General features: G+C 46.5%; 1 protein-coding gene across 1 annotated transcript in view; it reads left to right on the forward strand.

Annotated features, from left to right (window-relative positions):
* LOC144752360 (signaling threshold-regulating transmembrane adapter 1-like) overlaps positions 1 to 23,732 on the forward strand; it is an 85,075-nt gene that overhangs the window by 3,367 nt on the left and 57,976 nt on the right. The gene's annotated exons all lie outside the window — the stretch shown is intronic.

The following is a 23,732-nucleotide window of genomic DNA, read 5'->3' on the forward strand; positions in this document are numbered from 1 at the left end:
TTACCACCTTTTGGAAATAATCGCGCTAAGCGCGATTATCTCCAAAAGCTAACGCCTGCCCAGAGCAGTTCTTAGCCATGTTATCCAATGGTAGGTGGATAACATGGCTAGGAGCATTAGCTCGGTAATGCATGAATATCGCTGACTTTTCAGCGATATTCATGCATTTCGCACGATTTTTATCGCTTAGGAGATAAACCTTGATAATATCAAGGCTCCTAAGCGATAAAGATCGCCGAAGCTCGGCGATATTATTTTGGCCGCTAACCAAGCTTAGCGATAATTATCGCTATAGCTTGGTAATATGCCCCAGCCACAGGTTAATATTGCAACAAAGGTATTTGCACCTCTAAGTGATGTGTATAAATGTGTTTTTATATTTACGCGTGATCTTTGCTTCTACAAGGGATCCCGCACCAATAGTGATATTACACTAGCAGCAATTTTGCTGCTATGTATGATGAAGCATCCAAAGGTGTTTTTGCTCCTAAATGTGATGCCACAATCCCACCTCCTTTGCATTTAATGTGATTTTGCTTTTAAATGATAGTACAATCCTTCTTCCTTTGCACCATGTTTGAATTTGCACCTAAAAGTGGTTATTCACATTCATTTTCATTTTGCACAAGAATGTAAGTAAGTAAGTTTATTGTACAGTTAATTAAAACCATTACAAACGTGCATCTCATAACACATTTTCGTGGTGACACTTTAAATAAAGTAAAAACCGCGAATAAAGCAAGGAAGAACAAAACTTTAAAATATGCACAGTCATAAAACGTCTCCACCTAAAAGCACATGAATAAAAAATGCAAACTGGCAATTTATAGGCGTGAGATTAGCAGCTGGACAGACCTAACTAACCTCCTTAAATGCATACTTAGCAGCAGAGTGTTTGCGAGCAGCGAGCAGCCGGTGCAGGGGTGTGCCAAGTGCAAGAAAGACTCAAGGGCCCCGAGCAGGAGGTCAGGAGAAGCCCACCGAAGGTCTTTGAGCAATCTTCTGTGTTAATTGAGCCTTTGTACTGGGATAAAGCACACACATTCATATGTAGCCCTTAGAAAGCTAGAGGGGGCTGAGTGTGCAAAATGTGCGACCATTTCTAAGAAGCAGTAGAGTCCAGACAACTGATGTTAAAATGCAAACTTAGTTGTCCCGTTAAAGTGCGTGTTGTGCAAAGTGTGCAAATGTTTGCCAGTAGTACCAGTACTAGAGCTCCCGATAAATGAACATAGAAGGCTGGTGACTATTATAGGGGTATAATTGGTGGCAGGGCCGGGCTAATTAACCTCTTTGGTTAAGTGCTTAGCAGCAGTATGGTTAGAGCAGCAAGTGGCACATTTGCAGGCGTGTATGGAAAGGTGCAAAGTGCGCAAACAACCTGATGACCGGGTGCAGCATGGCCAGAATCGACCCGACAAGGGACCTTAAACTACCTTCTTCTTGAATGTGATTTGTGTCTCACACTGATGTAGAAGCAGCATCAAGGTGATTTTGCACCTGGTTGTGCCCAACGTGTACACCTAATGTGACAGGTCACAACAGGACTTTTTAGCACATTAATGTGTTTCATTCATTCAAAAATCTTTATTTCGATCGTTAAGATCATAAAAGATGTACAGGTAAGCAAACATTGGCCCATTAACAATAAAAGTTGTAATTTAAGAATAAATTCGTCAGTTTTAAAATGCATAAAATCATTTTCTAAGTTTCAAAATACATTTTTAAATTAGATTAAGGACAGATTGGTCGTGCCGCGATAGACTCCCTTATAATTCTTGCGTGTAATCTCCACATTGCCGTCAAGAATTTCGCCATTACAAACACAGTTGGAGGTGTAAGGTCAGTTTTAAGGACTCTGTAGGCTGGGGCGTAAGATCGAAAGCCCAAGTTCCTTAAGTAGGGGACGAGCCAATAGCTCCTAATTTTGCTGTAGGCTTTGCAGAATAGGACCACGTGTATGTCGCTTTCCAGCTTGTAATTGCACGCAGGGCAGTTGGCTAAGTCTTGGTTACCATCCCAATTTTTGGTGAGTGACCTCAGGGGGAGAGAGCCATATCTCCATTGGAGAAAAGTTTTTCTTACGTGCACTGGGGACATAGCGTCTAGGACATATTCAGGACTATAAAAGTCTTTTACTTTAGTGAATATATCAGTTAGAGATCCCTCCCGGATTGAACTAATAGATCTTTGCAGCATGAAACCGTAGAAAAGTTTAGAAAGTTCTTTCCTCGGAAGCCTTACAGACATTAGTTCAGGATTACACCATAGCTCTGGAACTCCGAGGGTCATGCACATGTCCCTAATGTACTTGAGCCATGGAATTTTGGACACTTGTATTGATCTAAGGAGCTCCTGTAATTCGCTTCTATAGTGGCACAAGTCCTGACTGCTCCACAAGCGCCTCCAATAAATCAAGGGTTTGAGGCTCAGTTCTTCGGTGATTGGGCACAGTGCCAAGTCCATTCTCAGCGGAAGTAGTGGAGTGCTCGAGGGAAGGGCCGTCAAATGTCTGATACAATTGTTCTCTGCCACTTGTATAGATTGAAGCGATGTGTGACCCCATAGTTCAGCCCCATAGATAATGCCTCCTCGTGCTTGGGCCTTATAGATGTGTATTGCAGGTGCCAATGGACGAAGGGAGGATTTTTTAGCGATTCTTGTGATAGCACCGGCCCTCTGGATTAGTTTAGTGGTTGCTTTTGTTTTGTGTGGCAACCAGGTTAAATTTTGATTGAGTGTTATGCCCAGATACTCAATCACTTGGACTCTCTCTAGGGGTGTGGATCCCAAGCGGGGATTTGGGCAGCTTTTATGTTTGTGGCTCAGGATCATGTATTTGGTCTTCGCAGGGTTTATTTCTAGTCCCCTTTTAATACAAAAATCCAAGAATCCGTCCAGGATCCTCTGTAGCCCCATTGGTGTTTTTGACAGCAGCAGGGTGTCATCCGCAAACATAATCGCCGGCACCCTACTGCTGTTCAATTGCGGCGCATCAATGTTGGGGATTCTACACAGGTGCTCTATCACCCCGTTCGTAAATAGACAAAACAGGGTCGGCGCCAGCACACAACCCTGTCTTACCCCGCATTGGACGGGGAACCTGTCTGTCAGCCTACCTCCCTTTCCATATCTTACCCGGGCATAGTTGTCTGTGTGAAGCCTGATGAGAATCTGGAGAATATCTCCAGGGACACCCATGTCCTCCAGTACCGCCCACAACCTGGCCCGAGGGACCAAGTCGAAGGCGGCACGGAGGTCCACAAAAACCGCATACAGTGACCCCCCTTCTAGATGTGCTGTTTTTCAAAATAGGATATTTAATCTCAATATTTGATCCACTGTTGAGACACCCCTCCTAAATCCCGCTTGAAGGGGGCTCAAGATCTCTGTCTCTTCCATCCAACACTGCAGCCTATCTAGGATTAACCTTCCAAACAGCTTTTGAGTAACATCAATGAGGCTGATCGGGCGATAATTGTCGGGGAGCAGAGGCGAGCCCTTTTTATATATCGGGACCACCTCTGCTCCCAGCCAAGTATCCGGTAACTTCATTCCCCCCAGCACTGCATTGAACAAAACCATCAAGTATGGTGCCCAGATCCCGGGCTCCTGTCTAAAAAGGTCACCTGGCACCCCATCTAAGCCAGGGGCTTTTCCAGGAGCCAGCCCCGCTAAGGCCACCTCAATATCCTTTAGGCTAAAAGGGGCAGATGTATATGTAGTGGAGCTAGTAGATGCTGATGTTACTAACTCATCAATTTCAGGGGCATATAGCCTTTGGAAGTGATCCTGCCAAACGTTGGCGGCAATGTTGGGTTCAATTGCAGATGGAAGGTCCCCGCTCCCATGATTGATTATTCTCCAGAATCTACGGGAGTCCCTTTTGGCTAGGGACTCCGATAGATTCTCCCAATGCTGTATATCCCACTCCATTCTAGCGTTGGCTAGAAGTGATTTATAGGCACTCCTTTTAGAACGGATCTCTGACCTAGCGCCTCCTTCTTTTATGATGGAAATGAGGTCTCGTTTTGCCGAACGGCAGGTACTATTATACCAGGAATTTGTAATTTGTCCCTGTGCTTTCGGGCGGCCCTTGCTAAAAAGGTCAGCTTCAAGCTTCTTGATTAGATCAGTGTGAACTTGAGCTAGGTCCTCATTTCTATCTATTATGGAGTGTGGATTCCACAGGTCAAAGGCCTCCTCAAGGATGGGAGTAATCCCAGCGTATAGTGAGGCAAGCTTTTCTCCACTGGAGGCAAGCTTTTCCCATTTTATCCGCCTCCTGTTGTTCTCCAGAAGGTTTCCTCCTTTCGGATTCTCCTCACCTATCACTCTCACCCAAGGGATGGTATACTCTAGCTCCAGGGCATTGTGGTCACTATCATATCTGGGGGTTATTTTAAAATCAACCACCCTTTTCCATGCCTTCAACTGTACCAGGAAATAGTCTGTTCTGGATTCCCTCCCTGCTTTATTAAATGTACATTTAGATGGAATGTCGGACCTAGTGCGGCCGTTACAGGCTCTCAGACCGTGGGTGAGATTTAGGGTGTTTATCTGTACGGCAAGAGTTGTCCATGCTCTGGGAGGAGGTGCTTCAGTCCGAGGAACCTGCCAACTTGAATCCTCCTCTAGGGAGGGTCCATCAAGTAAACCAGGTAAAGGCTCGAAATGTGAATTGAAGTCCCCCCCTATTAGGTAAGACATGTCCGCAGGGATAGTTTCCAGAAGGCGTGAGAGACACTCTATAGTTTTGGAAGTGGACCCGTTTTTGACTGGCCTTGAGTAGATATTAATAACCAGCAATTTGAAAAGACCCGGCCATTCGAGTAAGACAGCCAGTATATCTACAGAATCTACTGGATATCTTGAGGCTCGGCATCCTATATCCGAGGCCACCCAGGTTGCTAAGCCTCCGGAAGGTCTGCCTTTCCCGCCCCAAACAGCAGGGATTGAGAATGTATGGAAGCCCCGAAAGGGGGTCTCATCCCTTGACCAGGTCTCTTGAAAGAGACAAACGCTATTTAATTGCATTAGATCGGCCCATGCATCCGAGTCTATTTTGTTGGACAGGCCAGCCACATTCCAAGAAAGAATTTTTAGGATTTGTGGGGCTTTCTGGTTGTCAGGTTGCTTGGGCGTGGGATTTATATTTTCTAACCGAGGAGGGCTTTCCATTTCCCCCTCGTCCATCAGCGGGTCATCTCTATTAATTTCCCCATTATGTAAAGCCTGAGATGGTTCAAAAATCCCAGATGTAGCCTTCTCCTGCCTGCAAATAGAGGGGGAATAATTTGCACATTCATTCCCTGACGATTGTGCTTGCACCCCCATTGTAGAGGCCAGCTGTCAATCCACCATTTCGAGGCAGTCGTAGTAATTGAATAAAGGTAGAGGTGGTGGCTGATGAAATCTCGGGGGCCATGACTCCTCTCTATCGAATCCACCCCCTCCCATCCTTCTTCTCTGGACAGTTTCCCATCCATGGGAATCACTATATGTGTTGGAGCGGAACGGGGGTATTCGTGGTTGAATGGGGGGAATTCTTCTCCTACCCTGATTACCCTGCCAGTTGTCCTTTAAATTCTGATAGTGTCCTCTGCTCTGGGCATTAGTTACATAATCATTGGGTGGATAGAAGAACGAATGTGTTTCTATACTGAGTGGATTTTGCACCAAAAATGTGTTTTTGCACTTGAAAGCATTCCCACAGTCCTGCTGTTGTTGTGAAGGAGACTGTTGTACACTTACATGTGTTTTTGCACCTGATTATAGTTTCCCTCCTAATGTGATTTTGCTCCAGTGTGTGACGTGTACTCACAGAGATGCTCACACACCTCTCAGGGTCATTTTCCAACAAATTATTATTTTCCTCGTGGATGGAATTTTGCAACTAAAAGTATGTTTGCCCTGACTGCAATGTTTTTCATCACTGGTTAAATGGAGTTTGTGCTCCTAAAATCACTCACCGCTGCCCAGCGCCAATGCAGGCCTCCTTGCAGCATGGTGCCAGGGTGTCTGCGTTGCAGGAAAGACTGTGCTTGTGCAGGAAGAGGCACCTTCCTGCCCAAAAACAAGCTGTAGAGCCATTTCTCTCTTCCTATCTGTGCTGCTGAGTGCAACCCACGTAGAAAGAGGAAAAAACGAGAAGAAAAAAAGATTTTTCTCCTTGTTATGTCTCACCTGGGAGGTCTCGCATTCGGACGCATCCCCAGGTCCACCACTAATGGTAAATCTAGGAATGAGCCAAAATCCATGGGTGGATGCGCAGGAACACCCCCGCTCCACCCATGGAACGCCCCCCTGGGGCTGACTAATGCAACGCAGCGATTTGCGCTGACCTGCGTTACTCCACATTTACCTAGCCATGCGGGGCCACGTAAGGTGGCCTTCTGTGGCTCGGTAAATATCATTGAAGGCTCTGTGTCACTCTGGCGCCCCACTTCCGCTGCGTAAGGGCGACGCAAACCCATGGTAACCATGGGCCTAAATCTACCTTTTAAGATTAATAGCCTACATATTATTCACATGATCCATGGCCATCAGACATACACCAGAAAGAGCTTCACATCAGGTCAGACTCCAGGGTACACATAACAGCATCTGAGGGATCCTGTGCCCCGGCTTATTTCAATCAACCCTCAAAACCACAAAAATCGAGCTTTGACAGCCAACCAGAAAAGCTGAACCAGTCACAGATCCTGTTGTCTCACACAGTACTCCTTTTGAAGTGCTTTTATATGTCCTGGTCTTTTGTGCTCTGCTTTTTCTTCTAAGCCACACTTGAGGAGGTTGTCTTCCAACCAACTTCCTGGTCCCCTCCACTACATCAAAACGACAGCACTCGACTGACTCTCCGCAGAAGGAGCCCGTCGCCCATAAGGCTCGATTCAGGTGAGAGGCTTGAATACTCGCCACGCGCTTAACTGCAGCCACTTACTGCTGAAGAGAGCACAGACCTGGAGAGAGGAAACTTGGGGGAGAGGAGGTGGCCTAACGGCTAGGGCGGTCGACCTCGAATCTGGGGAACTGGGTTTGAGTCTCGACCAAGACACTGACCCTCCTGTGATTCTGGGCAAATCACTTAATCTCCCCGTGCCTAGCAAAAATGAATGTGTCCTCATGTAATGCAACTGATGCTATGTGAAGCGCTCGGATACCCGATTCGGGTCAAGTTTGCGCTATAGAAAACTGTAAAAAATAAATTAAAAAAAATTCTTATATACTCCCAAAAGGTACTTCTTGACATCACACTGAAGCTGAGTCACCGGCATGAGATGTTTGTGTCTGTACACCACACTCTCCGTTGCTCACAAGCCTTCTCATCTTCCCTCGGCTATCCTGTTACAACCTCACTTACTGAAGCTTCTCCAGAAGCGCCCAACATGGACACCAAGACCAGCACTTCAGGGCATTTCTACTATCACATGACCTTTAACACACCATACACACTCTCATTGACTGTGATCTCAGAACCCACAACACATCCAGACATCCTGAACATACTCAAAGATTGTTCTGCCGAAGCAACCTCAGATTAATCTATTCCTACAACCCAGTAACCCATCGACTCTACATCACATCATAGCCGAATGTATGACGCATACATTTACAATGCATGCCTTTACAACTCAGTTTTTACATTGCAACATCCTTTACAACATATCATTTTACAACGCATTTTTTAAAACTACACTTACAATGCATTCCATAACATCACATCATACCATTAGAATGCATACCATTACAATGCATACCATTACATTGCATTTAAGGTAAGTGTTGGATAGTGTAGGGGTAAAAATTACTAATCTAACTCCAGTGGGTGCAAGGTAGGGTAAGTGTTGGATAGTGTAGAGTAAACATTACTATTCTAATTCCAGGGGGTGCAACAGTAGGGTGAGTGTTGGATAGTGTAGAGTTACTATGCGTTTTAATGGTATGCGTTGTAATGACATGCGATATAATGCCTGAAGTTGTAGTGACATGCGTTGTAATGACATGTGATGTAGTGACGAGCGTTGTAAAGGATGTTGCGATGTTATGTCTGTGTTGTAAATGTAGTGCGATGTAATGACTGCGTTGTAAAGGTTGTTTCCCATCCTAGCCACCCTTCTGAGATGCGCCTGTAGCCTACAGCGAATCCTGCACCTGTGCCCTCATCCAAGCCATCGCCCTTGAGTCTACTGATTTTACAGCACCTTGGTTCTGCACATTTATTTTACCACTATTTGATCTACCACTATTTTAAATCTGCCACCTCGCAAAGAAGAAAAAACTGAGATGGGCTTCTCTATATCCTCAAGCAGTCACTTAACTGCAAACAGGTTTACTCAACAGTCTCTTTCTTGTTCCAGTGCCTCGCTGTGGAGATTAACCATTCTACGCCTAAAGCATTGAGGATGATAATTCCTGGTCGCCCACCTGACGCCGTTTTATTGATGGTTCCCTTGATTATAGCATTGATCAGCTCACCTCCTCTAGGGATCAGGTTTCCTTGGGCGGTTTCAACCGCTGTAGTGCCTAGTGAGTATGTACAGTAGGACCTTTCTGGTCCCTGAAGGACTCTGTAGGAAATTACATAATCATTTTGGGTGAGTCAGGGTGTGGTTAATAAAGTTTATGACGCAGTACATGCAGTTAACGGTTGCAATAGGAGAATAAAGACGTGCACTACTGAGCACCGTGTGTGACACGGTCATTTGCATGCTACCGGGCTTGGGAAGATTCAACAACCGCCACTAGAAAAAAACAAAGAGACGCACCTTCCAATTAGACAACAACTTACTACAACATTGAGCCTCCCTCTTCACAATAAATGCTCTACCCTCACCAGATGTTCATAACGAAACACCACATTCACTTTTCGAACCATCTTAAATTAGATCAGTTGGACGACTCTTCGTTCCTTTCAAAATACTAACCCTAAAGGCATCCTCACCATGCAAACAGGAAACAGAAATAGTACATTCTAGAGACCTAAAACACATTAACAAAAAGGGCCAAAACTATAATTATAGACAAATAGTGACTGCTCCATTATAATGATGAGATCTTCCTGCATTGAGGAACAACGAACCCCCTCTACCGCCAAATAAATTAACATAAACCCAGGAAACCTGTAGTTGGTATAATAGAGATTGATGCTTTCAAAAAGGAGCTGAAGAGGGAAATACGTGCCGGATCACCCTCCAATCATCATATATTCAAACACCAATGATCTGGCACTGCCAGGCACCCTCATACATTTTTATATATAGGATTGGTATGGAGGGATATGCTTATCTTCACCCAAACTCAGATGCTCAATTGCACAGTCTGACCTAATCCTCTGTGCCCACTTGATAATATATATTTTTTTTAAACGGAAAAGAAAGTAGTCAGTCAAATCACTCCACATACCCACTCTAATTAAGTGTATGTGTACCACAAAGAAAAAATGTGTAGAGAACTGAGAAAGTATCTCACGTGCGCACCACCAGAGGAGCTACTGGCAGGTTCCCACCAGCTTGCCCACGTTCTTGTCATCATCGATAACTTACTCATATAGAAAATAGTGTGTGTCCAGTGAAAGAAAGGTGTAAAAACCCAGTGAAAAACGAGACAAGAGAAGTCTCTAATAAAATTGAGCTAAACTCACACACATACTTGTAACTCTTTAACCCAAAATGTGAGTTTGCCCTGACGAATTTGCCGCTAATACATAACAGGCAATGAAACATGTTGGCTGTCCTTGAAGTGGTTCACAACATGCCGTGTTTTTAATACTGGGCAAATTCACATTTAAAAAAAATATGTTATAAATTTAAATATTAAAATATTTATTCTTTTTTAAAAGTACATTTTACACTACATTGAGTGCAACAGTAGGGAAAGTGTTGGATAGCGTAGGAGAAAAATTACTACTTCCACTCCAGCAAGTGCAACAGTAGGGAAAGTGTTGGTTAGTGGAGGGGAATATTTTACTATTCCCACTCCAATATTTGCAACAGTGGGGAAAGTGTTGGATAGCAAGGGGAATAATTTACTATTCCCACTCCAATGACTACAACAGTAGAGAAAGTGTTGAATAGCGTAAATGTGAAAATTACTATTCCCACTCCAGCAAGTGCAACAATATAGAAAGCGTTGGATAGCATAGGGGTAAAAATTACTATTCCCTCTCCAGCGAGTGCAACAGTAGGGAAAGCGTTAGATAGCGTACGGGTAAAAATTACTATTCCCACTGCAGAGAGTGCAACAGTAGGGAAAGTGTTGGATAGCAGAGGGTTAAAATTACTATTCCCATCCAGCGAGTGCAACAGTAGGGAAAGTGTTGGATAGCGGAAGGTTAAAAATTACTTTTTTCCTACCCTATAACACCACAAAATTTACAACACACATCCAAATTTACAAACAAGTGTACCTTCATAATTAATACAATTAATTAACAATTATACAAATAATAATTAAAAAACACATTTAAAAAGGTTAAGATTAATGTACTAACAAAACATTACAGCTATCGAACAGAAATATCCCAACAAAATAAAAAGTAAACAATTAACACACATATTTATCAATTAATAAATGAATATTAATGATTAAAAATGATTAATTAATTTAAACTACATTACTTTCTACCCTATGCCCCAATATACACCTAAAACACCTAAGAAATATTTACACAATTTATATAACTAATTTTACATTAATAAATAAATATCAATTAACAACAAATCATTAATGCATTTAAAAACATATATTTCCCACCATTTACCACTATAAACCCCACAACTCACACATCACAATTATTACACAATTGACAAAATTAAAATGTAATAAATTAGCATCAATTAAAAAAGAATTAATTAATTAAACATAAATTACCTCCCATCATATTCCCCTATAAATGCCAGCAACAATAACACAAGTAACATAATTATTTAACAGTTAAGTAATTAACAATTAATAATAAAAATATAAATATTTATTGATACATTAATCCCCCCACACAATTTACACTATAAAATAATAATGAATACATATTATATATAAACTAGCAGCCCGTCCCGACCTTGTCCGGGTATGAATTGCTGCCGGCCAGTAGTATATTGTTTTGTAGGATTTCGTTTTGATAGCATTTCTTATTTGTGACAGGCCTGTAAAACGCTCCGATTCACAGTGCACTGCTGATGCACTTAGGAGTGCGTGTTCAGTAGTGTGTGAACTCGAGTTTCCCTACTTTATTTTTCCTTGCAATATTATATAACGCGAACTCGACATCATGGCATGAGCACAATTTACATTACAGAAGAACACATTAATTTGTGGTAGGCACGGGGAGACAAAGCGATTTGCCTGGAATCACAGGATGTTGAGCTGATGCAGAGATTCGAACGTAGCTCCCCAGCTCTAAAGTTCGCAATTCTAGAACTTGTGGCAGGAGGTGTGTCTAAAAGTGTATGTCGGTGCTGGCCTTCAATGAGAGAGACCTGTGCATTTTTCAAATCGGTGGTGAAAAAATAAGAGTATGTTGCTGGAGATGTGGGCCGCCGTGCTACCGATGTACTTACCGGGGGAGGGTAAACACCCATTATTCCGCAACTTTCTTTCCGCATACCATCACTCCGCATACTTTCATTACGAAATTACCATGACTCCGCAATGCCATTATAACGCATGGCATTACATTTTATATGCTTTTACCACGCATACATTTACAACGAAATTCGTTGTAAATGCATGAATGGTAAAAGCATGTTTTTTTTAATGTTTGGATAAGGTAAGTATGGGTATAGGGGTATATGTTTTGGGGTACTGAGGTATATGTTTTGGGGTGTTTGGGTATTTTCAGGGTTCAGATATAGTTTTGGGTTATGGGGTACAGGGGTATTTTTAGGGTTTAGGGATAGGTATGGGTTTTGGGGGGCAGAGGTATTTTAAGGGTTCAGGGCTAGGTTTGGGTTTTGTGGTACAGGGGTATTTTTAGGGTTCAGGGCTAGGTTTGGGTTTGGGGTACTGGGGTATTTTAGGGTTCAGGGGTAGGTTTGGGTTTGGGGGTACAGGGTTATTTTTATGGTTCAGGGCTAGGTTTTGGGGTACAGGGGTATTTTTATGGTTCAGGGGTGGGTTTGGGTTTTGGGGTACAGGGGTATTTTAAGGGTTCAGGGCTAGGATTGGGTTTTGGGGTACAGGGGTATTTTAGGGTTCAGGGGTAGGTTTGTGTTTTGGGGTACAGAGGTATTTTAAGGGTTTAAGGCTAGGTTTGGATTTTGGGGTACAGGGGGATTTATAGTGTCAGGGCTAGGTTTGGGTTTTGGGGTACAGGGGTATTTTTAGGGTTTAGGGATAGGTTTGGGTTTTGGGGTACAGGGTATATTCATAGGGTTAAGATGGGTTAGTGTGTAAGGGTGTTGGGGTATTTTAAGGAGTAAGGGTGGGTTATGATTATGGGGTGCAGGGGTATTTAAAGGGAGCAGGGTGGACACCCGGAGCTAGAATGTACAGAACCTGGGAAGAAAAAACAATGAAATATTGGGCACAACGCTCCCTTTTTTTTCCCGTAATCCCGCGCCCCGCACACGCACACGCCCCCAGCACACGCCCACAGCACACGATATGAGACTTGGCACGAAGTGTGGAATGTACCTCATGCCCCAGCGTTTGCCACGCCCCCAGCACACGCCCACAGCACAACGCAGACACGCCCACAAGGGACTACTTTGCTGGCACGGTTCTTTTACTGTTTACTGTATATGGTGGGCGTCTGCATAGCCTATGTCCTTCTGCTGCAACTGCCCTTTCCAACGCTGTACTGAGTGTTGTGATTGGTGCTGTGGTTCTTGAGATTACCCGCCTCAAAGGTTTGGGCTCTCTCTTTATTATATTAGTATAACTTATTAATCAATTTATTAAAATTAAATTACTTCCCACCCTACTCCCCTACCAACCCACAACCTGCTCCTAAACAAAAATGACACAGTTCACATAATTACCAATTTATTAATAAAAATGAATTAAATAATACATAATTAATAGTAAATAATTTCCCACAATTACCAATATAAAATTTTAAATAAATACATATTAATTATGGATAAATATTAATAATGTAATTATAATGACATTACTTCCCACCCTATTCCCCTATGAACCCATAACCCGGTCCTAATAAAATGACACAATTAACATATGTACCAATTAATTAATCAATAAAAATTAATTCCCAATTAATAATTATTTAATAATAAAAAATTACCATGAATAACACCATAAAATCAAAATTAAATACATACTAATAAATAAAATTATATATTCAATTTATTATAATTAAATTACTTCTCATCCTATTCCCCTATGAACTCACAAACCGCAACGGAACTAAAATGCAAAATGTAATTAAAATAAAATAATTATTCAATTTATTATAATTAAATTACTTTCAACCCTATTCCCCTATAAAACCACATCGCGCTATGGAACTAAAAATTTTTATGTAATTAAAATAAAATTAATAACTTCTAAAAAAATAAAGCACCTACATTTAAAATACACACAAAAAGACATAACTAACTAAAACAACAATATTTTTTACAACTATATTTTTGCAAACAATATTAATGACCTCGATATTTTTTTAAATGATATTAATGACTTCGATATTGTAAAAAATGATATTACTTACCTTAGACTCGATATTCTTGTCCACAATATTCAGACAGTCGATATTTTTGTATCACAATATTTTGCACTCGATGTTAGTGCAAGTCGACATGTCCTACTCGATATTCTGACTGTTTACCCACTCATCCATGGGCGCCTTTCCTCCAGGATACTCCATAAAAGTACCTACAATGGTGCTGAATCCTTCCCACCCCCCACCCCCCACCCCCCACCCCCCCACACCTCAACCGATCACAGTGAACAGCCTTATGTGTGACTCAGTGATACTGACCCCCCCTACCGCCCCCCACTGGGCTGGATTCCTGACTTTCGCACCCGCTTTCACAGTCTCCCTATTGACCACCCTCCCCCTCTTCTACCCATCTGACTCCCCCTGTCTCAAATGCCCTATAGCTCCCTTCTTTGTACTGAACCTCCACCCCTACTCCCCCTTCCCTCTCTCCTCCCTCTCCCCCTCCGCCGGGCACTCAGACTTCTAGATCTGCCCCCTGTCGGAGACCCCAAACACAACACTTCGGCACACGGGGCGCGTCCCCACCCTGGGGTCACTGATTAGATTATACCACTTTCTCCATAACCCCCTCAGTTTTTCAACCTACCCCACCTCCCCCCTCTCTCACCCCCCTCCTCGTCGCTGCATTTTTCCCCATAGCCAGAACGCTGCGGCCTACCCCACCTTGTGGTACAGCCATTAGTCCCCCCCACACCTAGGCTTATCTCCTTTGTCCTCGCACTTGCACCGCGTTCCCACACCAGATGTTTGATCTCTTCGTCCCCCTTCCCCTATCCCTTGAAACTGTATTTCGAAGGGCACCACACTGATAGTGCAGGTTGAGTGTCAAAAACCAACATGCTGCACCCAACAGCAGAGCTCCGGCACACTGTAACAGGGTGGAAGGACGAAAGGCTGCATAACAAATCTTACTTTTTTTTTTTTACGATTTTATATAGCGCGAACTTGACCCTGCATCGGGAATCAGCGCGCTTTACATAGCACCAGTTGCGTTACATGAGAACACACATTAATTTTTGTCAGGCACGGGGAGATTAAGTGATTTGCCCAGAATCACAGGATGTTCAGCATCATTGCCGAGACTCGAACCCGGTTCCCCCGATTCAAGGTCGACCGCCCTAGCCGTTAGGCCACATCCTCTCATCCCCTGTATTCCAGCCACTCCCCTTCCCTGCCCCTCCCCTGCCCCTCCCCTCCTTCTACCCCCCCACCTGTTTCATTTTTATATTGCACCAATCCCTGTTCTAGTTCATCGTTGTATTCCATCCGCATTTGAATTCCTGTTGTATACCTTTATCGCAATAATAAAAAATTACGACACAAAAAAGAGATTGCAAATCTTCCAAATAACATCACGAGTGACAGAATGAGTATTATAAATACAGTCCTCAATTGGTTCTGCTCCTATCTTTCAGTCTGTCGACAACATATACACTTTAGCCATTCATTCTCCAACCTTTTCAAAATCCCAAACAGAGTCCTACAAGGTTTCACCTTCAAACACTTACCTTTAAATCTTTATGTGGAACCACCAGGCCAGGTCTTACCAGTACAGGGAATCTCTTTTACCCAATGTACTGACGACACCCAGCTCTGCATCAAGACAAGATTGCAAACTCCATCAGCCTCAGCACATTTAGCACCCTGTGTGGACTCTCAATCTTGAGGACAAATGTGAACCTGAAGCTGAACCCACAGAAGACAGAGCTTCTCCTGCTCTCTTCTGTCAAATGCTCAGAATAGCCAAAAGTCTTGACAAACCAAGGGACTTCCATGAGTCTTTCACCAAAAACAACCCCCTCAACTCAATCCCTTGGTTTCAAACTCTGCAATTAGCTCCAGCTTGATGTTCAAAACACCATATTACGCAAAAACATGTCCATAGACTTCCTTTATTTCAGTTTTATCAATAGCCAGGGGGAGCTAGTAGCCAGACGCGTGTGTGACTACAGACTAGCCAGGATCTTTGTTGCCTGGTTCTTAGTTCAGAGACATAATGAGAGTGGGTCTTAAGTGGCGCCTGAATTCACGACTTATGTGATGTTAACTGCCATTTATATAGCGCAAAATCACCGACGGTCTCTAAGCGCTTGTGAGGGAACATCGAGCTAAACAAGGGTTAATCCTTCCAGGGCCCGCTCGGGCAGGTATATACAGGAAGGTCTTTACTTTCCTCCTAAAGGGGAGTAAAGTGGCTTCCTTACGCAGATTTTACGGCAACTTGTTCCAAAGCTAGGGGATCACAACCGAAAAAGCTCGCCTCCCCATGGTGACTTTATCAAACCGTAGGCAGGACAAGAGGCTTGCCTCGGGCGATTGGAGGCAATGTCTTGGTATGTAACTCTTCAAACGAGCTTTGATGTAGTAAAGTGCCGTACCATGCAGGGCTTTGTGTGCAATACACAGACCCTTAAACCGTCCCTCTGCTTAATTGGGAGCCCGTGTAGTTGCAGCAATGGTGTCGATGTGATCTTCTAGGGAGCTTGAAAATCAGTCTCTCTGCATCATTCATGACCACTTGAAGCTTCCCTGACAATTTGTCAGGTAGTCCAATGTAAAGTGCATTGCCGTAGTCCAGTCATGACACAAATAGTGGCAACATCATGGTGCGCATAGTGGAGAAAGACAGACGGGGTACAAGTTTCCGAACTTGCTTCATAAGGCTCACACAATTCCCTACCACAGCGGCCACGTGGTTTTTCAGCGTTAGTTTAGTGTCCAACTTGATGCCTAAGCTTTTTACAATCGGCACCGGTAGTGGAGTGGAACCTAGCTCTTGTGGCCAAAAGGAATTGAACCAGGGATTGCCACCACTGGTGATAGCTAGTAGCTCAGTCTTGTCAGTATTTACTTTAACCACTTGACCACGGCGAAAATTCCACTGCAGTGCTCCGTTTTAATGAGTGGGCGGGGTTCGGACGGCCACTGTGACGCGTGACGGCTCCCTGCCGTTACGCGCATGCAAGGGGTTAAGTGAGTTGGTAGTCAGTAGACTTCTCCCACTGAAAGTTGGAAAACTGCTCATTTTGTAAAGTTCCATGTGCACTCAGTCTTTCCTTCACTAATTCTTGCTCATAGTCCATTTTAAGGCCAGGCCCTGCATCGTTGCCTTGAGTACAACTCATTAATTGCATTAAGTGGCAACCATTTCGGATGGTGTGTAGCTCTAGGGTCCTGGGGACTGTTGTGTTGGGCCTGTTTCTCTGTTCTATGTTTGCTCGATTGGCTCAGTCCTTGATGGATGGAAGAGGGATAGTCCGCAATCAGCTTTCTGACTGACTGGTTTCCTAAAAAGCCCAGTTGTTAGCTCTGTTTTCAATTTGTGGTTGTTTATTTGGATTCTGGAGGCCAAATTTATCAGCACTTTCAAATATCACATTATCCACATATGACACATCTGTAGATGCCCATTACAACACATAAAATATACTAGACCTTTTGGCTTTGCGTATGATTATTTTCTGTTATTCTGTTTCTGTTATTATGCTTTTATAGTGTATTAATCATCTGTAGGGTGTCCAAGCGCACTGTGGAAGGTGTGTGAGGTCAGCCCTGGGGGCTTTTTAGAAGCGACAGGTCTTCTGCTTTTTATGAAAGTCAAGAAGAGAGGAGGAGGCTCTGGTGTGTTGAGGGAGGTCTCAAGAAGCGAGGAGGAGGCTCTGATGTGTAGAGGGCGGTCTCAAGAAGCGAGGAGGATGCTCTGATGTGCAGTGGGAGGTCTCAAGAAGTGAGGAGGTGGCTCTGGTGTGTCGAGGGAGGTCTCAAGAAGTGAGGAGGTGGCTCTGTTGTGTCGAGGGAGGTCTCAAGAAGTGAGGAGGTGGCTCTGGTGTGTCGAGGGAGGTCTCAAGAAGTGAGGAGGAGGCTCTGGTGTGTAGAGGGCGGTCTCAAGAAGCGAGGAGGATTCTCTGATGTGCAGTGGGAGGTCTCAAGAAGTGAGGAGGAGGCTCTGGTGTGTTGAGGGAGATTTCAAGAAGAGAGGAGGAGATTCTGATGTGTTGAGGGAGGTCTCAAGAAGCAAAGAGGAAGCTCCAATGTGTTTCGGGAGGTCTCAAGAAGCGAGGAGGAGGCTTTGCTGTGTCACTTCAGGCCTTTCGGGCCAGGTGCGAGACTGTGGGGCCTCCCCGCTCTGCTTTAGTGTATGTGCGGGGTCTGTGTTCGTGAGAGTCCGGCAGAGCAGAGGTGTCTGGAAGGTTGGTGGAAGTGAATACAGCTGCACAGGTAGGCAGGGCCAGAGTTATTGAGTGCTTTGAAGGTGTTGGTGACGAGTTTAAGGTGGGTGTGGTTGTGTTTCAGGAGCCAGTGCTGTGGCTTAAGTTGTGGTGTGATGGGGGATATTCCAGGTAACATTCCTGCAGTTTGGAGAATGGCATCCCTGTGAGAAGTTGGCCTGATATATGATGCTCACTAGTTCTAGTGATCACCTTGTATCAGTCCAAACAACCCTTATGGTGATTGGTTGTAAGTCAACCTTATAGACCAGCTATCCTAATGGTAGCATGGACAAAGCAGTCTTGGGCTAAACTCTTTTGGCATGTGAAGCCAGCTGTTTTACCACAATATAACCCCTTGAATAACAGATGAAAGGACACCACACAGGTTGTTATGAAAATAAACAATATATTTATCAATAACAAACACCTCTGAACTCTTTATGAGGTCAGAGGACTAAGCACATGACAATCTCTTAGGAAGAATACGTTAAGTTGCACGAAATTACAATGGTGCCCTAGGGGCACGACAAACCATATACTAAGTAAGTGGAATGTGAACGTCAATAGAAGGAATGGAGCTGTCCAGAGGCTGTAGGATCGATGGGAGCACGCTATACTAATACTAGGTAAGTAAAGGAGACCCACGGAATGCGTGTGCAGAGTGTGAACTCACACGCGAGATGCGTAACAACGTCCATGGACAGTACAGTTCAAGTTAAAGGTGAGTACAGACAATCCTGACTAGGTAGGACTAAAACGACTGTGGAACTGGACACTAGGACAGTTAAACTACCCTGGAGCACCGAAGTGCCCTTGTTACCTCACCCACGGGCCGCGGGTGTATAGGTGTCAAAGTGCGTCGGGTTCTCGCGTTGAAGTCAATGGAGCCTGAAAGAAAAGATGCTGCAGGCGACCAGGAGGAAGATGTCCGGTGCAATCCAAGGGGGGATTGGTGAAGAAGGAGACCTGAAAGCAGAGGGGACAATGTTCACAGTCACTAGCCAGTGACTGGAGTGGGACCAGGAAGGAACCAGATGTCGTCGTCGGGATCAGGTGAAGAGTGGACGCTTAACTCTGCAGCCACGTGGACCAGGAGGTGTCTTCAACAACCAGGATGGAGGCACGAGCTGTCCCACGCAGGCTCTCGCTGTCGGCGGTGTTGGATCCGGAATCGGCATCAATAGGCCTTGGCAAAGGCAACCCACACGGTGAGGTGGAAAAGCGTCTGGTGCGGACTAGGAGAGTCCGAGGTGCCCCTCTTTTGGAAGGGAGCAAGGGCCAGTCTGGAGCAACCAGATCAGCAGCAAAGATTCAAAGGTTCATCGTCTGGGAGGCCACTAGCCAGCCGGCAAGTGACCAGACAACGCGTCGAGCAGCAACAAAGCAGAAGGGCCCAACGCAGATCTCGTGGATGCTGGAGGGCTGATCTTCGGTGCAGGGGCTGCTCGGGGATGGGGCTTCTCAGTCCCTAAAGCACTTGGTCGAGTTTACCTCGGGAGTCGTGCTGGAAGCGAAGTGCAGTTTCTTCCAAGATGGCTGGTCCCACGTGTCTCGTCGCACCCACGGGTCCCAGCTTTGCTGCAGAGGTGGGTTGAGGTTGGAGAGGTCTGGGAATCTGGGTCTCGTCGGGCTCTGAAGTCTGGATCCTGGAAGGAAGACGACAAAGGGAAGCCGCTGGACGCTTGATAGTGCCTGCTTGTGCAGTGTGGACACTCCTTGCCCACAAGGGAGATTCTTCAGTCGTCTGTGGAGCAGCACGTCGAAGTCCAGAGTTTCTTCTTGTAGAATATGTTCAGGATAATCTGTTTTGGAATGGGACCAGCTCCTACCTTTATCCTGCTAAAGGGGGCTGCACTACTGACTAGGTCCCTCCCCTGGGTGGGACCAGGAAGGGGGGTGGTTACACCCCCTATCCTTTGTCCGGCTTCCCGCCAGAGCTGGGGCTGGAGTGCCCCAGCAACTGGTTTGAACCGGTGTATGCACAGGGCACCTTGTGTGCCCCAGGCATGTCTCATTCCTTTCAAGCCTACCCTACCCAATACACAAAATCCTGTCTGGGGTGGTGCTAGCACCTCCCAAGGCAGGAAACCCTTTGTCCAAGCCGCCCTCGCTGGAAGGACTCCCAGCAGCAGGAGGTCAGACTTGTGTCTGTGGTGGCAGCATCCATTTTGTGATGCCAAGGCTCGAGTTAACTTTAACCGGGGTTCTCAGTTACATACATGTCGTGTCCCTCTAGAAGGGTGGAATGCTACCCCCGTCGCCAGAATTGGTGAGGGGGTAGTATTCCAATTCGTATGACACCTTACTCGACATCTTTTGATAATGTTATACCAGAGTTTGCATTTAACCGCGAGGATTATATATATGGTATAGCGTTATCATGGAACAGCTATAAGGACTTGGTTCCGCAAGCTGCAAACGGCCTCAGCTCATGCCAGAGCACCATCTCACATAATTCCAAGCACTCTGCCTTCAGGATTGATAAGGCCTTCCATAGGAGTGACTGATAGGAATATATGTGTCCATTTTAGGTTTAGATATAGGTAACTATATCTAAAGCAAAGGGTGATTACACCACCTTGCCCCAGCTGTCGTGCAGCCAGTTGTGTCTGTTTAGATGGCCAGCCAGGGGTGGCATAATACATGCTTCAGCCCCTGGTAGGCCCTGGGTACACCTATCAATCAATCAATCAGGAGTTTGTTAAAGCGCGACTACTCACCCGTAAGGGTCTCAAGGCGCATGGGGTGGGGGGGGGGGTTGGGGGGGTGCAGGTTCCATTCCATCAAGGAGGGGGTCTGTCGAAGAGCCAGGTTTTGAGGTTTCTTGCGAAGATGGGGAGCGATGTTGTCTGTCTGAGGTGGAGCGGAAGGGCGTTCCATGCTTTGGCCGCGAGGAAGGAGAAGGAGCGGCCTCCCGATCTGGTCTTTCTGGTGCGGGGGACCACAGCGTAGGAAAGCTGGGCTGATCGTAGGGTCCTTTGGGGTGTGTGGAATTTAAGTCGGCTGTTCAGGTATGCTGGTCCGGTGCCGTGGAGGGCCTTGTGTGCGTGGGTGAGCATCTTAAAGGTGATTCTCGCCTCGACGGGGAGCCAGTGGAGTGTGCGCAGGTGCTGGGAGATGTGGCAGTGTTTTGGCAGGTTGAGGACCAGTCTTGCGGCGGCGTTCTGGATGTTCTGTAGCTTGCGGATGAGGTTTTTGTTTATTCCGGCGTAGAGTGCGTTGCCGTAGTCGAGTCTGCTGGTGACCAGGGCGTGAGTGACTGTCTTTCGGTGTTCGAGGGGGATCCATTTGAAGGTCTTACGAAGGAGGCGGAGGGTGTGGAAGCAGGAATATGAGACAGAGTTGATCTGGCGGTCCATTTTGAGCTCGGAGTCCAGGATGATTCCCAGGTTGCGTGCTTGGTCTGTGGGGGTTGGCGGGTTTCCGAGGGCGGTGGGCCACCAGGTGTCACTCCAGGCGTCGGGGTTTGGGCCCATGATGAGTACTTCTGTTTTGTTGGTGTTTAGTTGTAGGCAGCTGTTTTCATCCATTTGGCGACGGCTTCCATGCCTTCTCGAAAGTTGCGTCTGGCGGTGTTGGGCTCGTTGGATAGGGAGAGGATGAGCTGGGTGTCGTCTGCATATGACACGATGTTGAGTCCGTAGTTTCTGACGATGGGGGCAAGTGGAGCCATGTAGACGTTGAAGAGCGTCGGGCTGAGGGAGGAGCCCTGGGGGACTCCGCAGGTGATAGGTGTGGGGTCCGAGAGGAAAGGGGGGAGTCTGACCCGCTGCGTCCTGCTGGAGAGGAAGGAGCAGATCCAGTCGAGGGCCTTGTCCTGGATTCCTGCATCGTAGAGTCTGCGTATTAGGGTGCGGTGGGAGAATGTGTCGAACGCCGCTAATAGGTCGAGGAAGATGAGGGCTACTGTTTCTCCTTTGTCCAGTAAGGTGCGGATGTCGTCTGTTGCGGCGAGGAGGGCGGTTTCCGTACTGAGGTTTTTTCTGAAGCCGGATTGGGAGGAGTCGAGGATGTTGTGTTCTTCAATGAATGTGGCGAGTTGGCTGTTGATGGCTTTCTCGATGACTTTCGCTGGGAACGGGAGCAGGGAGATGGGTCTGTAGTTTTTGAGGTCGGTGGGGTCCGCTGAGGGTTTCTTTAGGAGGGGGTTGACCTCGGCGTGTTTCCAGTCGTCGGGGAATGAGGCGGTCGCCAGGGAGAGGTTGATGGTTTGGCGGAGCATGGGTGCGATGGTGTTGGTGGCTCTGTTGAAGATGTGGTGGGGGCAGGGGTCCGTGGGGGCCCCTGAGTGGATTGACTTCATTGTCTTCAGTGTGTCTTCGGTGGTGAGGGCTGTCCAGTCATCAATCGCTGGTTTCCGGGTGTCGGGGGTGGTTGGTGAGGGTTCAGTGTGTTGGTTGTCTTCGTCGAAGTTGTCGTAGATGCTCTTGATTTTGTGGTGGAAAAAGATGCTGAGTTTGTCGCAGATGTCTTGTGAGGGAGGGATGTCGGTAGACTCTCTGGTGGGTTGGGCGAACTCCTTGATGATGCTGAAGAGTTCCTTGCTGTTGTGTGCGTGGGTGGAGATTCTGTCTTCAATCGCTTTTTTCCTCGTTTCTCTGATGAGTTGATGGTGGGCGTTGGTGGCGGCTCTGAAGTTGTTGTGGGCTTCTGTGGATTTGGTGTTTCTCCAGGCCTTTTCGAGGCGGCGGCATGTGCGCCTGGACTCTCGAAGTTCGGTGGTAAACCATCTGGCTTTCTTGGCATGGGTATTGTTGTTTTTCTTGAGGGGGCTATGGTGTTGGTGCTGTCCGAGATCCATCTATGCAGGGTTCGGGCTGCGGTGTTGGGGTCGTCGTTTTCCGCGATGGTTGGGGTGGAGTTGTTGAGTGAGGAGGTGAGCTGGTCATCGGTGATTTTGGTCCAGTTTCTTTGTGGAAGCAGGTGCTGGTGTCTGTGGAAGGTGGGTGTTCTGAAGGTGAAGTGGACGCAACGATGGTCGGTCCATGGGAGTTAGGTGGTGTGGCTGAAGGTGATGGAGTTTCCTGTAGTGAAGAGGGGGTCGAGGGTGTGTCCTGCTGAGTGCGTGGGCTCGGTCACGATCTGGCGGAGTCCAATGTTGTGGAGGTTGTCCAGGAGGGATGTGGTGTTGGGGTCCAGTTGATTGTCGAGGTGGAAGTTGAGGTCTCCCAGCAGGGTGTAGTTGGTGGATGCGATGGCCTGCGGGGAGATAATGTCCGTGATGGAGTTGGCGAAGGGTCCGCGGGTTCCAGGGGGTTGGTAGATGAGGGTTCCTCGGAGGGCTGCGGTGGGGCTGGCCAGTATCTTGAAGTGAAGGTGTTCCATCAGTTCTGTGGACTCGTCAGGGAGTGTGCTCAGGCGGAGGCTGGATTTGTGGACGATGGCGATTCCTCCTCCTGGGTGGATTGGGCGGTCCTTCCTGGAGATCTTGTATCCTTGGGGGATGGCGATGGCAATGTCCGGTCCCGAGGTGGTGTTGGTCCAGGTTTCGGTGAAGAATGCTACGTCTGGGGTTGTGCTGTCTAGGAGGTCCCAGATTTCTGTGGCGTGTTTGTGGAGGGATCGGACGTTGAGGAGGATGCATTGCAGGGTCTTCGGTTCGGTTGTGTTCTTGTGGGCGGGTTGTGCTGGGTCCGTGTTCTTGGCGGTGCTGCAGGTGTGCCGGCAGCGGTGACAGCTGAAGGGTCCATGGGTGTCGGCTGGTGATGCTAGCTTGCAGTTGTTGTTGCAGCCTGGGTTGAGTGCGTGGAGTGCTGCTGGGTCGTAGCGTTGGCGGGGCGGAGGTCCAGGGTTCCTGGTGCTGGTCGCGGACGGGTCACAGATGGGCGCAGACGTGCTTG

The sequence above is a fragment of the Lissotriton helveticus genome, chromosome 5_1 (assembly GCF_964261635.1).
Source record: "Lissotriton helveticus chromosome 5_1, aLisHel1.1, whole genome shotgun sequence".
Taxonomy (NCBI): Eukaryota; Metazoa; Chordata; class Amphibia; order Caudata; family Salamandridae; genus Lissotriton; species Lissotriton helveticus.